The sequence below is a fragment of the Haliotis rufescens genome, unplaced genomic scaffold (assembly GCF_023055435.1).
Source record: "Haliotis rufescens isolate VD_foot unplaced genomic scaffold, xgHalRufe1.0.p SCAF_12, whole genome shotgun sequence".
NCBI classification, from domain to species: domain Eukaryota; kingdom Metazoa; phylum Mollusca; class Gastropoda; order Lepetellida; family Haliotidae; genus Haliotis; species Haliotis rufescens.
Genome location: NW_025963802.1, coordinates 7024761 through 7039996, shown reverse-complemented (window position 1 = coordinate 7039996; position 15236 = coordinate 7024761). Strand labels below are relative to the sequence as shown.

The 15236-nt window shown below is 38.7% G+C and overlaps 1 protein-coding gene and 1 long non-coding RNA gene across 2 annotated transcripts in view; both read left to right on the top strand.

Moving 5' to 3' along the window:
* LOC124141285 (peroxidase-like protein 3) overlaps positions 1-15236 on the top strand; it is a 42212-nt gene that overhangs the window by 16930 nt on the left and 10046 nt on the right. The gene's annotated exons all lie outside the window — the stretch shown is intronic.
* On the top strand, positions 8385-8815 carry LOC124141287. The gene is made up of 3 exons (XR_007220105.1): positions 8385-8395; positions 8519-8611; positions 8759-8815. It is a non-coding gene; the product is annotated as an uncharacterized LOC124141287 (long non-coding RNA).

The following is a 15236-nucleotide window of genomic DNA, read 5'->3' as shown; positions in this document are numbered from 1 at the left end:
TACCGGAGTAAATTAATTTACCTCAACAATAATAGACTACCATACATTACATTATGCTTAAATCTATTGATGCTGCTGGAAGACACACATGGGTTACTTCAATTAAGAATATTGTATTTCGCCTTGGATTTGGTGTAGTCTGGATTCAGCAGAACATGGGAAATGCTGATATGTTTTATGTGAAATTAAACGAAGCTCTCCAACAATTAATATCATCCTTGGAACATCATCGACGTGGAACTACTATGAACAATACATATCACGGTATTCGAAACCGGTATTGGAAACTGTTCCCTTGTGTCCAAACGCCATTACTTCACTGTTTTAATTCTCTTGTGGATGCAGGGGATGTTCCGCCTTGGTTCTGCAAAGGGCGAACAATACTTCTCCCAAAGAAAGGTGATCTGACTGACCCTAAAAACTTCCGCTCAATTACTTGTTTTAACACACAGTACAAACTATTTACAGGGTGTCTTACAGATCTCGTGTCATCGTACTGCGCTTCGAATGACATTATCTACATGGAGCAGTAAGGAGCCAGAAAGGGATGTTGGGGTTGTAAGGATCAATTGCTGGTTCAGAAATTGATCCTTAAAGAGGCTAAAAACTTACCACCGTAACCTCTCAATGTGTTGGATAGACTACAGAAAAGCTTATGATTCTGTACCTCACGAATGGATTTTGAAGTCACTGAAATGTATTGACCTCCCCGTGCGACTACTTGTTTTACTCAAGTCTTTAATGAATTGCTGGAACTCAACTTGAGATGTATTCGCATGGGCAGGTGGTGACTTCTGAACCTATTTCTACTAGACGAGGAATATTTCAGGTCGATTCTTTCAGTCCTTTGCTTTTCTGTTTGTCATTAAATCCTTTAAGCTTTTTGCTTAGCAAAGAGGAAGGTTATCATCCTGGACCTCCTCAGCACAGATCCCCAATACCCCTTACTCACCGCCTTTACATGGATGACATTGAACTTATTGCTAATGGAGGATCCACAATAAAAACAACAACCAGATTCTCCTTGCCGAGTCCTTTTCTAATGATATCGGCATGTCCTTTGGACTCAACATATGCAATATTCTTCATCTGGCAAGGTACAAGAGGGAGGATCAGTCAGTTAACTTGGAGGAGGAGTTATTGACCATCTCGTGGAAGGTCAGGCCTACACGTACTTAGGGATGCAGATTAGGGACAAACTCCAGAATGCCCATATCAAGGAAAAACTTCGGGCACAGTACAAATGTAGACTTTAGAAAATCTGGAGTTAAGAGCTGAAAGCTCGCAATAAAGTAAAAGCCACAAATACTTATGCTGTACCCGTCCTTTCATATTCTTTTGGTGTTGTTGATTGGATGAAAGAAGAAATAGGGTGTTGTCGGGGTAATGACACCCTCACACGAAGAATCATGTCAGACAATAGATCCCACCACCCTCGTTCTTCCCTCAATCGCTTATATTTACCAATCATTATGTGAGGACGTAGTTTGATTAACGTTGGGGCTCTTCATGATAGAATTTGTTTTGTGCACTTTTGCAAACATTTATTTGTCTGATGATCCTCTTGTGAAGCATGTCAAGACTCATGATGAAAACAAGGCATTCCACAGTTTTCTAAAACGAGCCAAGGATGTAGGACATAATCTCAATGTCGATGTTGATTTTGTTGATGGTTCTGCACTGCAGAAATGAGTGTCAACCAAGCGAAGTGACATATCAAGTCGGCCCATAATCAGTTTTTCAAGGAGAGGCTTTCTGAACGACCACTGCATCGAGTTTATGTGCAGTGTGCATAAAGATCAGCAATCCTGCAGAGTCCTTCGCTTGGATGAAGTCGCCTGGCCTGAAAAAGGAAACTGAAGGCTTTCTGTTTGCTGTCACTTCCCACTCGAAACCGTCAATGTGTGATTTTGCATCAAAATGTAAATATGAAATGTACATTATGTAATGAATTGAATGAGACTGTCCAACACATTGTCAGTGGATGCCCAATTTTGGCACAAACACAGTATCTTAAACGACGACATGATGGTGTAGCTCGATCGTTTTATTACCGTCTTCGCCATGCTTGTGGTTTTGACATAGAGGTCCACCCATGGTACGACCCAGAATATGTAGAGGGCGTCATAGAAAATGATAAATACAAAATTCTTTGGAAAAGGCCCACTTACAGCCTTAGACGTTTCCAGGCCAACAAACCTGATCTTGTCCTTTTTGATAAAACCAATGAAATCATTTATATCATTGAATTTTCTGTCCCCTTTGACACTAATGTGATTGAAAAGATTGAGGAAAAACATGGCAAATATACGGATCTCGCTTTCGAAATGTGACGCTTGCCGCGCAAGTACCAACTTGTCCGACTCCCCATTGTTCTCGGTGCCTTAGTTTAGGTACCTCCCAGTCTGTTGACTGACATCGGGAGAGTACCCGGGTTTGCTACCTGGAATACAGCCCTTCTGACAATCTGGGTAATGCAGAAGGCTGCAGTGTTGGGGAGTCTTCACATTCTCCGAAAGGTTCTGTGTGAGTTTGACTAGGCAGCGCTTCCTGGGAGAAGTCCCATTCACTGTCTGGGCTGCGTGTAGAGGGGGCGAGGGCCCTGAGCTGATGATGAGCCAAACCAGCCTGACTGTGCCAGGATCACCCAAACCCCTCTTTGCTGCATTTTGTTATTTTACTCTGAAAATAATAACAATGAATCATGTCTAACAATAAACATACCCCATTATATTAAGAGGCATGTATCAAAATTTAGATGTAATAATTTTGGATTATATGTTGAGATTGGAAGACACGATAATGTTCCTCATGATGAAAAATATTGCGAATTCGATTTGAAGAAAAATAAGACGATTTTAGAAGCTGAATACCATGTGATGAGGATGTGAAGGATACTCTCAGCTCATAAAGCAATATGTACATGAAAATCCATTTTATACAGATTTTCCAACAATTGCAAAATGTAACAAATGTCATATTTGGGATAACACTTTCTTAGTAAAGTACAGATTCTCGTATTTTTTGTGGTTGAGTCTTGTTACATTTGACCACTTTATAAATGGCATTGTGTATTCATAACTGAAAAATGTATCCACCTTATGAATTCATCAGAGAGACTTGTTATATTTAACATGAGTTTATTCTTAACTAAAACGTTAACAATGAGAAATGAGAAAACACTTATTTAAGACCTTTGTGTGTAGGATATTTAAATATTAGTATTATTCTATTGTGGGTCAATGGCCTTTGTTACTGAATAAACATGTCCCTCTGTGTGTTTTATATAGGTATTGCAATTCTCTGTCATCAAATCTTCGATATATAGTCACCTTTGAATGAAAATAACCACAATTGATATCATTATGTCACACAGGACATTACATGATGTGACTATAATCATTCATTATCCAGTTGTCAATGAACATGATGAGAAGTGGTAGTGCGTCGGTGCTCTTCCGTTGATCTGATTCTTTAATACAATAAGAATATAGTTTATTGTTGTGACACACGACATACCGTAATCATGTGCATATACTAATTCATGTATATATTAAAAATGTCAATATAGATGGTGTGTTGTCCAGCGAAAATGGCATATATGGGCACATAAAAGCAAGTAAATTCATGTATATCTTTATAAAGATACATCAAATATATTTACATACCTGTCAACTCTCACGCATCTCGCGTGAGTCTCACGCATTTATCACCTATGTCACGCTCGCACGCAAGGTTGGGAAATTCTCACGCATTCATATAAAAAGTAGATAAAAATATAATTTTTCAGAATACATGCTCTCTAAGTCCATTAAAATGGTCTTAAAATCATTCAAAACCAGTTTTCGCCCCCCTGCGCCCCCCACCAGGGTTTAGCCCTGGACCCAGCGGGGCTTGCAGCCCCTGCACCCTGGCTTCTCACTCATTTAGACATCCAGGGGTTGACAGCTATGTATTTAGAGCACTGAACGTGCTATTGATGGATACAGATGCACATGTATGTTGCTCTAAAAAGCAATGATTGTCTTAATATTTGACATATGAGAGTGGATAGATCGGGCATGGTTCTTACATATTTAGACAGTCATATTTGTTGAATAAACAAAACAGTTTATCCCGTAATCCACTGACGCTGATGAAAATGCATGATAGACTTTCATCTTGCTTTCATCACGAATCAGGGATTATATAAATGAATGGTGTTGATCTGGGCGTGTCGTCATCAATTGTAATTGTTCAAAGAGTGGTATAATAATAATGAGGCCGTTGGTAATCCGCTTCTCATCACGAGTTGTTCTTGACAAGCTTTGCAGACAAGTACTGGGAGACAAATGCATTGAAGTGGTCACTACGTTTTGTGTCTGGAGGATTTTCTAGTCCCTCAATGTAATGAAATAATACATATAGGATCAACTTTTTAAACTAATTGTCAATCATCGATATTGCTAATAGGAACTGACAATTACATGTAATTGCAAATTTTCCACTTATTCATAAACACGAAGTCCAGTCGTATATTTTATGTGGTACATACATATCTCAATTATAATTCTAGAAAGTTACTACTACTACTACTACTACTACTACTGCCACTACCACTACCACTACCACTACCACTACCACTACCACTACCTCTACCACTACTACTACTACTACTTAACTGCGAATAAAAATGAATTCGGGAGAGATGGTGTACTGAATATATGTTCTCAAAGTACATTAGTTTAGCGATTACAATAGCAAAACCGAATACAAAAACATGAGTACCATTAAAGCGAATACACTGATAAGGTTCTTGTGATGTTCAAGCTAAAAGAACTACATATCTCAAGCGAAGGGTCGCGTGACATATTTTATGGAGAAGTTCATAGAGATTGTGCGAAACATGAATGATTTTATTAGTATTTTTAGTCAATTAACAAGAAACTTACATTTTCTCCCGTTTCAGTTATTATTAATATGTTACTATTATATATAATCTCAACAATGCCCTCTGATAATACCCCCTGGTGGGAAACAGTTACCAACTGCCTCGTTATTGATGTTTATACACCACACCAAGAACAATGGCGGTGATGACGCTGCTCCGGGATAATCAGCCTGCCTCCGCATAATCCAAGATGTTTAGCTCCCCCATGTAGATATGTCGGATAATACCCAGCAGGGGAGTGTGAATTCTAGGGTGATCTGTGTTGATTTAATCCAGGAATATGAGTATAAATACAAGGTCCCATCTTTGGTGTATCAGACATTCCCACTTTGTACTGGACAGAAGCAGAAACGATGAAAGTTGTGTTGTTTGTTGGTATGTTGACCGTGGTCACTGCTGTAGAGGCGGACACAGAGGTAGGTTGTGTTTTGTTTCTTCTTTAATCTTTTCTTCTCATTATCAGTATTGGTATTTATCTGGCTAGTCATGAATGTCTGTAGAAAATCAGTATATATAAGAAATGTCATGTAATTACTTACTCTGGGTTTATTGTTCTGAAACTTCTTTCTCTCATCATGTTCAAAGTAACGGGTGGCATACGGTGTTTGAGATTATCACATCTGTTTTACCCTAGACCGATTATTTAACCTATGTTTACTCATTCCCTTATAGGTTAACCACATAGATTCCGTCATTGAGCAACGTGAGTATAGTGTTTTAAAAATTATGAACCAAATCTTGACAAGCTATAGTGAAGGATTGAATAATACTATTTTAGTTTCATCTGCTTGTGCGTTACTCACGCAACTGGCATCATGTAATATGCTGAAATAATGAGATATCTGTGTTAAAAATGCCAACTTTCTACTTACTATTATGCTTAGTCCTTCAATGTTGAGAAGGACCTTTGATGAAATCAATGTCACTAAATATAGTTTGAATGTTTTAATGTACGGATATTATATTTTGTGATACTAGTTGTTTGACTAAACTACCTTTCCTTCAGTCAAGGCAATACAATCAGATCTGGTTGGAATGGATCATGAGATGAACACGAAATTCCTTGACGATGTCACTGATGAGTCATCAACGAACAGTAAGTTCACACCGGTTACATTGTAACACTTCGGGGTACACATTTGAAGAAACGATTGTTGGAGATAATGATATTCTCTTGAATTCTAAGATTGAGAGATAAGATGAATAAATATGTGTTTGGGTATACCCTGAACGATGCACATGCAATGACTTGTGTTGATATTTCCAGACGGATTCAAAAACCCGGTTTAACGCCACTCGATAGAACAAAATATGGGGTGGCGAAGTATGAAAGTTTTTGTGATTGCATTCATAATCTGTGACAGCTCTATTTCTCTATACTCTGTACTTATTTTCCTATTAGATGTTGCTGGTGCGACACAAACTTCACCAACGACCTGGGGTGATCACCAAGGAATAGTTGATGGACAAACGCTGGACAGAGAAAACAGAATAATGGACATCTTGTTCAGACTCCTGCATGGTAAGAAGTCTCATTATTCAACATTGACGGCATCACAATCCAAGATTTGTCTATTGGGTTAACTGTCAAATCTGATCATACTTAAACTTATATGTTTCAGAGGATTTATTGCATATGGGACATACAGATGACAAATTCCGATTATTTAAAACAAATATTATACTGATACGCGTTCTCAAACATCCTTTCAATATAGAACATCATCCAGTTCAGATGGTGCGACCTTTGATCAGACTTTCGAAGTTAAAGTACTCTGAAATTATCCCATGATAGTAAGCAGTGTATTAATGCCTTTACTTTGACGTAGGTGATGACAAAGACAAGTATGTTGTTTGTACACTGGCTGACGCCGCCGAGACGTCTCAGATTTCCATAGAAGACATCAGCACATCCAAGTATCAAGACAAACACACCATCAGGTCAGTTTCGTACTAATTCTCATATATGGACACTTCGTTTGTGGTTGAGAGTTTAATATAGTTGATACCTACACCAATTATCATTAGACGTGATAACACCATTCACTTTAACAGACGGCGCTCTATCGACTGCAGACAAGACGCCCGCTACCGGACAATGGACGGAAGTTGCAACAATGCTCGCTGGCCAACCTGGGGTTCAACCAACCAACCATTCAAGAGATTTATTGATCCTGCATATGATGATGGTAAAGAACAGATTTTCTTCGCATTGATATTAGAACTTAAAAATCATTATTTCATGCTTATAACGAAGGCGATTTTCATAAATAAATCAGACCGTTTGGAAGCAAGTCTTGTAAGTATTCTAATGGGGACATTTAGTTATGCCCCATCAATATCACAACTAACCATACTTTAGTGAACTTTAAAAGCAAAGGTTTGACTTTTCAGGCAAGTTCGTTCCCCGAATGAGAGGCGTTGATGGTTATCCCCTTCCCAGTCCACGCGCCATCAGTGTGGCCGTCCATCCGGGAGTTGACAGTCCTTCTGACGACCACACGGTGATGGTGATGCAGTGGGGGCAGTTTGTGGACCACGATCTCACCGGAACTCCTCTCCATGCAGGTAGGTGCCAAATGGCCAATACCCTCTGACCATCACAGTGACCAGACGTGTGATGATGAAATCAGACAAACTGTGATATATTTGTTTTTGTGATCCATATTTTTCGAACCTATTTCAATAATTACGATATGCATCTAAATCTTTGTATTAACTTAACAAATCCTCATATTCCTTCAAGGTGATGTTCAATCTAAATGTTGCGATGGTCACACACCTGGAGAGATGCATTCTGATGTACGAGCTGGGTAAGCAATTAACATTCTATATTTTCCACACTTAATCATTCTGTTTGTGTTAATGGAAATAACTAGTCGTGATATTTGAAATAAATGAATCAGAAATAATATACTTTAAAATTACGTGACATTGTATACATGATTATAATAAGGATGAAAGAGAGACTACCTTTTCCATGATTATAAAAGTCTACTATAAGATATCGACTACATTATAAGCATGTGTTTGTGTATCATAACATATCATAAACATTATGATAACAATGGTTGATTGGAAATAGGAAACGTGTTAATTCTTTTGGTATTTCACTGTTCCAGCGGTCCTTGTTTCCCAATCACCATGCCAGTAAATGAAGGACATTTCCAAAAGAACTGCATGGAGTTCAAAAGATCAGCCCCAGCACCTGGAAGGAGTGAGTATATAAATACAAGGCTGTGAAGGTAGCCTCATCTCAACGTAGGATTGTTCTGTCATTATTTTATGCTCATCTTATTAAGTAACGAAAGCCATAAACAACACTGTATGATAACATCCATATTTAATTAAAAACCATGTGACTTCCAGATACTCGAGAACAGTTGAACCTACTGACGTCCTTTGTTGACGCCTCTAACGTGTACGGCCTCAGTCAGGATCAGATCAATCATCTCAGGAATGGACGTAAGTCAGGCAATATTTTGTTTTAAATAATAATTCATGATCAAACAAATATTTTAAAATTTGACAAAATACCCCAGAGAGTGATTGGTATAAACAAATTAATGTCGTCATTCAACTTTTCAGCCTACATGAAAATCAAGGGAGATAACCTGTTGCCAGAATCCAACCAAGGCAACTGTCGAACAAGCAATACCAACGAATGGTGTTTTGAAGCTGGTAAATACAACTTATTAATGTATCCGTAGTACTTTTTTTCAGAATCTGTTCATATTGTACTTCACACATGACTATTGGGTAAATTTCGAATGATATGGTTAATTTACAACACTGTCACAACTTCTTTATAACTAACTCCATCATCAGGTGACGACCGTGTGAACGTGTTCCCTGGTCTGGCCGTGCTACACACCGTGTTTGTCCGAGAACACAATCGTCTTGTCAAAGAACTTGCTCAAGTCATGCCATCGACCACTCCTGATGATGTCTTGTTTGAGGAGGCCAGAAAGATCGTGTCAGCCATCATCCAACAAGTCACCTACCGCGAATGGCTGCCCATTATTGTTGGGCCCTTGGCCATGATGAAGTACAGACTGACACCTGGCTTCAGCTTCAGGTACAACATCACCCAAAACCCCACCATCTACAACGTTTTCGCCACCGCCGCCTTCAGATACGGCCACTCCACCATTCCACGTTTCCTGACCCTCGGAGATCGACGTGTACCCATAGAACTGCTCTTCTTCCGACCTTCTGAGGTCATCAAAGATCTGGACACCGTGCTGAAGGCTATCCTCAAGGACAGACATCAGGAAGTTAACCGCTTCATCAACAGTGGGATGACTGAGCATTTGTTTGAGACGTCGGGCAATAATGGCTTTGACATCGTGTCCTTGAACATTCAGAGAGGTCGTGACCACGGCCTGCCATCATACAACAGCTTCCGCAAGGCATGTCAGCTATCGGAAGTGACTTCATTTGATGACAGTATATTTGGTAAAGCAGGAGCTGCTTTGAAAAGTGTATACAGGTTTGTCTAATTTAATTTACTCTTATATGTGTACAGAGTTATTGTAACAAATTTATTAAATAAAGATACTTTAACCCTTATTTGACATTTCTCAATATCTCCTTACGTTTATGTATTCTTGCTTCAGATCCCCTGATGACATCGACGTCTTCACCGGTGCAGTAGCTGAACAGCACGTGCATGGCGGTGCAGTGGGCCCTCTCCTCGCTTGTCTGATTGGTCAACAGTTCCATGACCTGAAATATGGCGACTCATTCTGGTTCGAAACATCCCACCCAAGAAAGGGCTTTACATTAGGTACCGTCCAGTCTGTTCCTGTGTGCTTGTATGTTTTGTTAAACTATTTTGTTGATGTCAAACTATGTACTTATGAGATAACTTAATATGCCTTTAAGATGAGAATGTTATATCATAATATGAATTTTATTGCATTTCTAATTCAAGATGTCAAAATGTTTTAGTGTTTCACTGACAATAGTTTGGAAAAAAGATACTCTCTTGCTGTCAGAAGTAATTGTATATATAAATATTTATTGCGCTTTCTATTTCAGGACAACTGTCTGAGATCCGACGAATGCGCTTTGCCAAAATTCTTTGTAGGAATTCAGGAGTGAAGTCCATCCAAAGAGATCCTTTTACAGTGTACTCAAAAGAAAGGTAGGCAATGAAGACATTCATCTCATTTGTTCGTCAGTAATTAATTATCTCGCACAGCGAGACCTCATATTAACATGCGACAGGGTATATCTGGCGTACTTCATTTAGTGAACATTAATCAGAATTGTATCCTGGATCCATTTACACCTCGTGACACACTTTGAATGTAACATATTCAAGCTCATTCAGTTATATCGGATACGAATATCAAACCAGATCATATGAAATATGCTGACGGAAATGTTAATATTTTAACTGGGTGACACATTTTTGTATTTCACAGCAATCCTTTGATACCCTGCAAAGATCTTCCAACAATCGATTTAACCAAATGGCGGAGATGAGAGGTTGCTTGGCCTACCCTTAAGTTCAACAAATAAACCCCGAAGACTTGAAACATAACATTTTGGTGTTCCACCATGTATAGCCCACACTACTAGTCCTGGTTTGTAAGATGCCTAAATCACAGAATACATTACATTTTTGACATTTGTGTTCAACTGTCTTCATACTAAATATGTAATGCCAAGTACATTTAGGTATGGCATTTCACTAATAATGCTGGAATTATTAACGGAAATGTCAGTTAACATTATACCTGATTATAATGCCTACACTTCATGAGAAGAAAACGAATTAGTAACCAATTAAGTTAGTAAATCCATCAATTACACCATCAAAGCGTTTAATCAAAGAATACAAGTAGCATTATTATTGGCAGTATATGTTTATGGCATTGTATAATTTATTCGTCAAGGACATAAACATATTCTATATGTATGACTTGCACTATTTCATCGATCTATAAAGGAGGTGTTTTTAATTTTTTGTCATTGTATGATATTGTATAATATATTGTTGATGTGGTGCTTAAAGCAACTATCAATATATGTGTGATCATGTGTGAAGATTCGTATATCATCTTTAATAGAAACAATATTGAACATTACTTGTGTTATATCATATATAACAATCAATTGTATTTGTTAATTTTTCAACCGTTTTGTAATAAACACGTTCTCTTTTGAATTTCTGATTCATTGTCTCTTAATTTGTTGGTTTGGTGTTATTCATCTACCGTTTGGTAGGCTGATTGGTACATTGATACGTTTCACATTTGTGTTAATGTTTGGTATGATGACATAGTATCCAGGGCCTAGATACATATTGTTTCTAACAATACATGTTCCATACAATCTCATTGTTCCGAGCAGTGCTTTCAGTAAGTGTATAGCTCACATTGTGACAATACTTCCCATACACGTATTACACTTCCCATTTTCGCTGCAAGTACTTCCTACACACGCAGATAGTTTACATTATTCCAGACAGCGCTTCCTATTCATTTATATACTTCCCATTGTCGCTGTCAGTGCTTTCTACAAACGCAGTGCTTGCTATTCGTGTATATAGTTATCACAGAGTGTGCCCCCTATTCCCGCATATAGTTCGCATCGTCCCAGGCAGAGTTTCCTAATATGTATATATATGTTTATTTATAATTACATATGTACATGTATAATAACCCACATTGTCCTTCGCGTACATATAGTTCACATTATTGATTGTACGGCACCCCGTGTACAAAGCACAGGTCACAAATCAGGCGACGTTAAGCAACGTTGCTCGTGGAAAGTTGATGGAAGGGTGACAGTGTTTGGCAGCATGGCTTGTGCGAGTTTCTAGGGCTTTGGTCAGCAGCATGGTATCGCATGGACGATGCGAACTATATGCGGGTATAGGAGGCACCCTCTGTGATAATGTGAACTATATATATGTATAGGAAGCACTGCTTTGGACCATGTGAACTCTATCCTTATACAGGAAGCAATATCAAGGACGAATAGCACTATATGCATGTATATCCACTGTCGAGGATAATGTGTACTATGAGGTACCGCGACAAAACTAGCATATGTGTAAACGGTCAAATGAATAATCGCATGACCCTTTACAAAGTGCGAGTAGCTAGGGAAGTGAATGTGACGTTAACCCTCATTTCACTTCATCTGACCTCTCAACGAGCATGTAGACATGTGCATGAATCAACAAACATTGATGTATGTAGCTTGTTTTATATTACAGATAATTACAGGGGCATATCTCTTATTTACTCACTGTGCAAAGTTCTGACATATATTCTGGATAAAATATTACAATCCTGGTGTGACATTAATAATATTATACACGAATATTAAGCCCTTAAGCTGGATTTAGATCCGGATAATTTTATATTGATCACTTTTTGGCATTACAGGCATTTGCACAAATATCTCTCCAAAAACTAATGGTAGATTTTATAGCATCCTCGTTGATTTTTCAAAGGCATTTGATAGAATAAATCATGAAGTTTTATTGAAGTTTATTTGCACTGATCACAATATCTTTGGTCTTCTAGAGATACACTGCACAAAGGAAAGCATAGAGACTATGTTCCCCGAGTACCGTGTCTACACGAACTGCAGAGGGTAAACTACCGAGAGGGCGTGTCTGTGTGTGTTCACACTTCACTATCACATGGTCTGCGCCGTGTTATTATTGACTACACAGACATGATATTTCTGTTACTTGATAGGAGTATATATAATCTCACACGTAATTTACTTGTTGGTTTTGTGCATCCTGTTAATATACTCAACAACAAAAGTTCCTGTGACACCAATATTTTAGTGTATTTTTCAAACAAGTAAAGTCTGGTTTTCAATATTGTAGTACATGCAAGGAAATCAAATCACAAAAACCCCAACTGCTACAGAAAAGCATGTATTCCATGCAAAAGATGACTTTTATGCAAGTCCCATGCATTTCCCTACCCAAGCATGGGTATGAAAACATGTGCGTTAACGGGATTCCATATGCATTGTTTAGCATCGTGCTGACAACAACCACTCAGAAAAACAACAAAATTACGTAACTATTCAACATTACGAAAAACAACGCCTGTCCGAAAATGAGCGTCTGCGTGTCATTGGTATGCTTGAAGCAGGATCGAGTCAACGTGATGTTGCAAGACAATTTAATGTCCACAGGAACACCATTTGATGTTTAAGGCAACGTTGGCAACAGACGAATGCAGTCAACCAATAATCGACAAGACAACTTGATTCGAACAACACACCTACGAAATCGATTCCAGCTAGCAACAGTGACTGCAAGAAGCATCTCTGGCCTTCAAGCACGTCTACAGTGGTGCAGACAGCGTCTATGCTGGACGGTCATGCACTGAGGACAAGTTCTATTCACTGACGAGTCTCGTTTTCACCTCATCCACAGCGATGGAGGCATTCGAGTGTACCGACGTCGAGGTGAACGTTACGTCAATCATTGTGTCATGGAAGAAGATCGGTTCGGGGGAGACAGCGTTATGGTATGGGGTGAGATTACAGAAAGACAGAGGACCTATTTGATAGTGGTAGAGATAAATCTCAATGGACAGCACTACCGCGATGAGATCATCGGCCCTGTTGTTCTACCGTTTTTGCGTCGTCATGGCCCGGTCATGACGTTTCAACATGACAACGCCCGGCCTCAAATTGCTCGACTTGTTCAGGATTCTCTTCAACAAAACAACGTGAATGTCATTCCCTGGCCGGCTCGCTCCCCTGATCTCTCACCAATCGAGCACATGTGGGATGAGATGGAGAGACAACCTTCGACGTGTTCCACAGACCCTGCAGGAACTTCGAAACATGCTCCAGCAGATATGGACAGATATCCCACAGGACTTTGTGCGACGCCTGGTCCATTCCATGAGACGAAGATGAGTTGCTTGCCAGAGGTGGACACACACGCTACTGATTATGTTTATTTATTGATTATGTCAATTATGTAATTTGATTGGTTTGATTTTGTTTTATGAAATCACGCTTTTTCTGAAGTCTGTATGGGAAATTAAACCATTTGAACACTTACAGGAGTCTTTTATCCATAGCAAACCGAATTTGTTTCAGATTTGGTAAAAAGCATAACTTTGCATTAAATCTTATTCAATGTCACAGGAACTTTTGTTGTTCAGTATACATTTGTACTTAGTAATGACAGACAATAGAGTCCCTAAGGGTATAGAGTACTTAGATAAAAGCTTGTCTGCTGTGTTACATGAACACCCAGATTGGGAAATTATTCTTCCTGGTGACTATAATGTACGGTGTGGTAATTTGATTGGTTGGTTGATTGGTTTGTCGTTTAACGCCGCACTCGGCAATATTCCAGCTATATGACGGCGGTCTGTAAATAATACAGTCTGGACCAGACAATCCAGTGAATAATATCATAAGCATTTGGATCGATGACATGCATCAACCAAGTCAGCGAGCCTGACCACCCAATCCCGTTAGTCGCCTTTTACGACAAACATAGTCACCTTTTACGACAAGCATGGGTTGCTGAAGACCTACATATATTCTACCCCGGAATCTTCACGGGTCTGGTAATTTGAAAGATTTTATTGTCGACGACAACAACATATTTATTACATGTTTATAAGACATGGAGTATGTATCGGATGCATTTGACGTGCCCCGCAGTACCAGAGATGATGTGTGTAATGATTACAGGAGGGATCTGGTAGACTTTTGTTGTACGTTTTCTGTCCATATTGTAAATGGACGATTTGCTGGGGATCATTTACTTGTTTTAAGGAAGGTGGCGCTAGTTTGGTTGATTATGTACTATGCTCAACTATTTTTTTTGACAAGCTATGAATCAGGTTACTTTCCTTTCCTACTTACCCTCTATGGATGTGATAGACAGGTCAATAATGTTAATGAAATGCATGTGAATAATATTCCCAGATATACATGGAGAAATGAAATATGTGATGCCTTCAAACATACTGTTTTTGAGTCATTGTCTGCACTTCACATGGATGAGTTTATGCATTTATTGTCTTTGAATGTTGATTTAGCTGTTGAAGCTTTGACCAATGCTGTACATAGTGGTTCTATTTCATGCGGATTACTTTCTAGGGCTAGATAATCAAAACTTGCATCTGGATAAAAAATGCAAGTTTAGAGTTATTGGTGATAAGGAGATTCTTTCTAAATATTCAACATAATCGCATTGACAAAGAAGACAAGTTGTGGTCCTCTTTCCACCCAGATTTGCCAAGAAGATTGGTTTGATTATATTAAGACTGAATATTTTAAACCATACTGA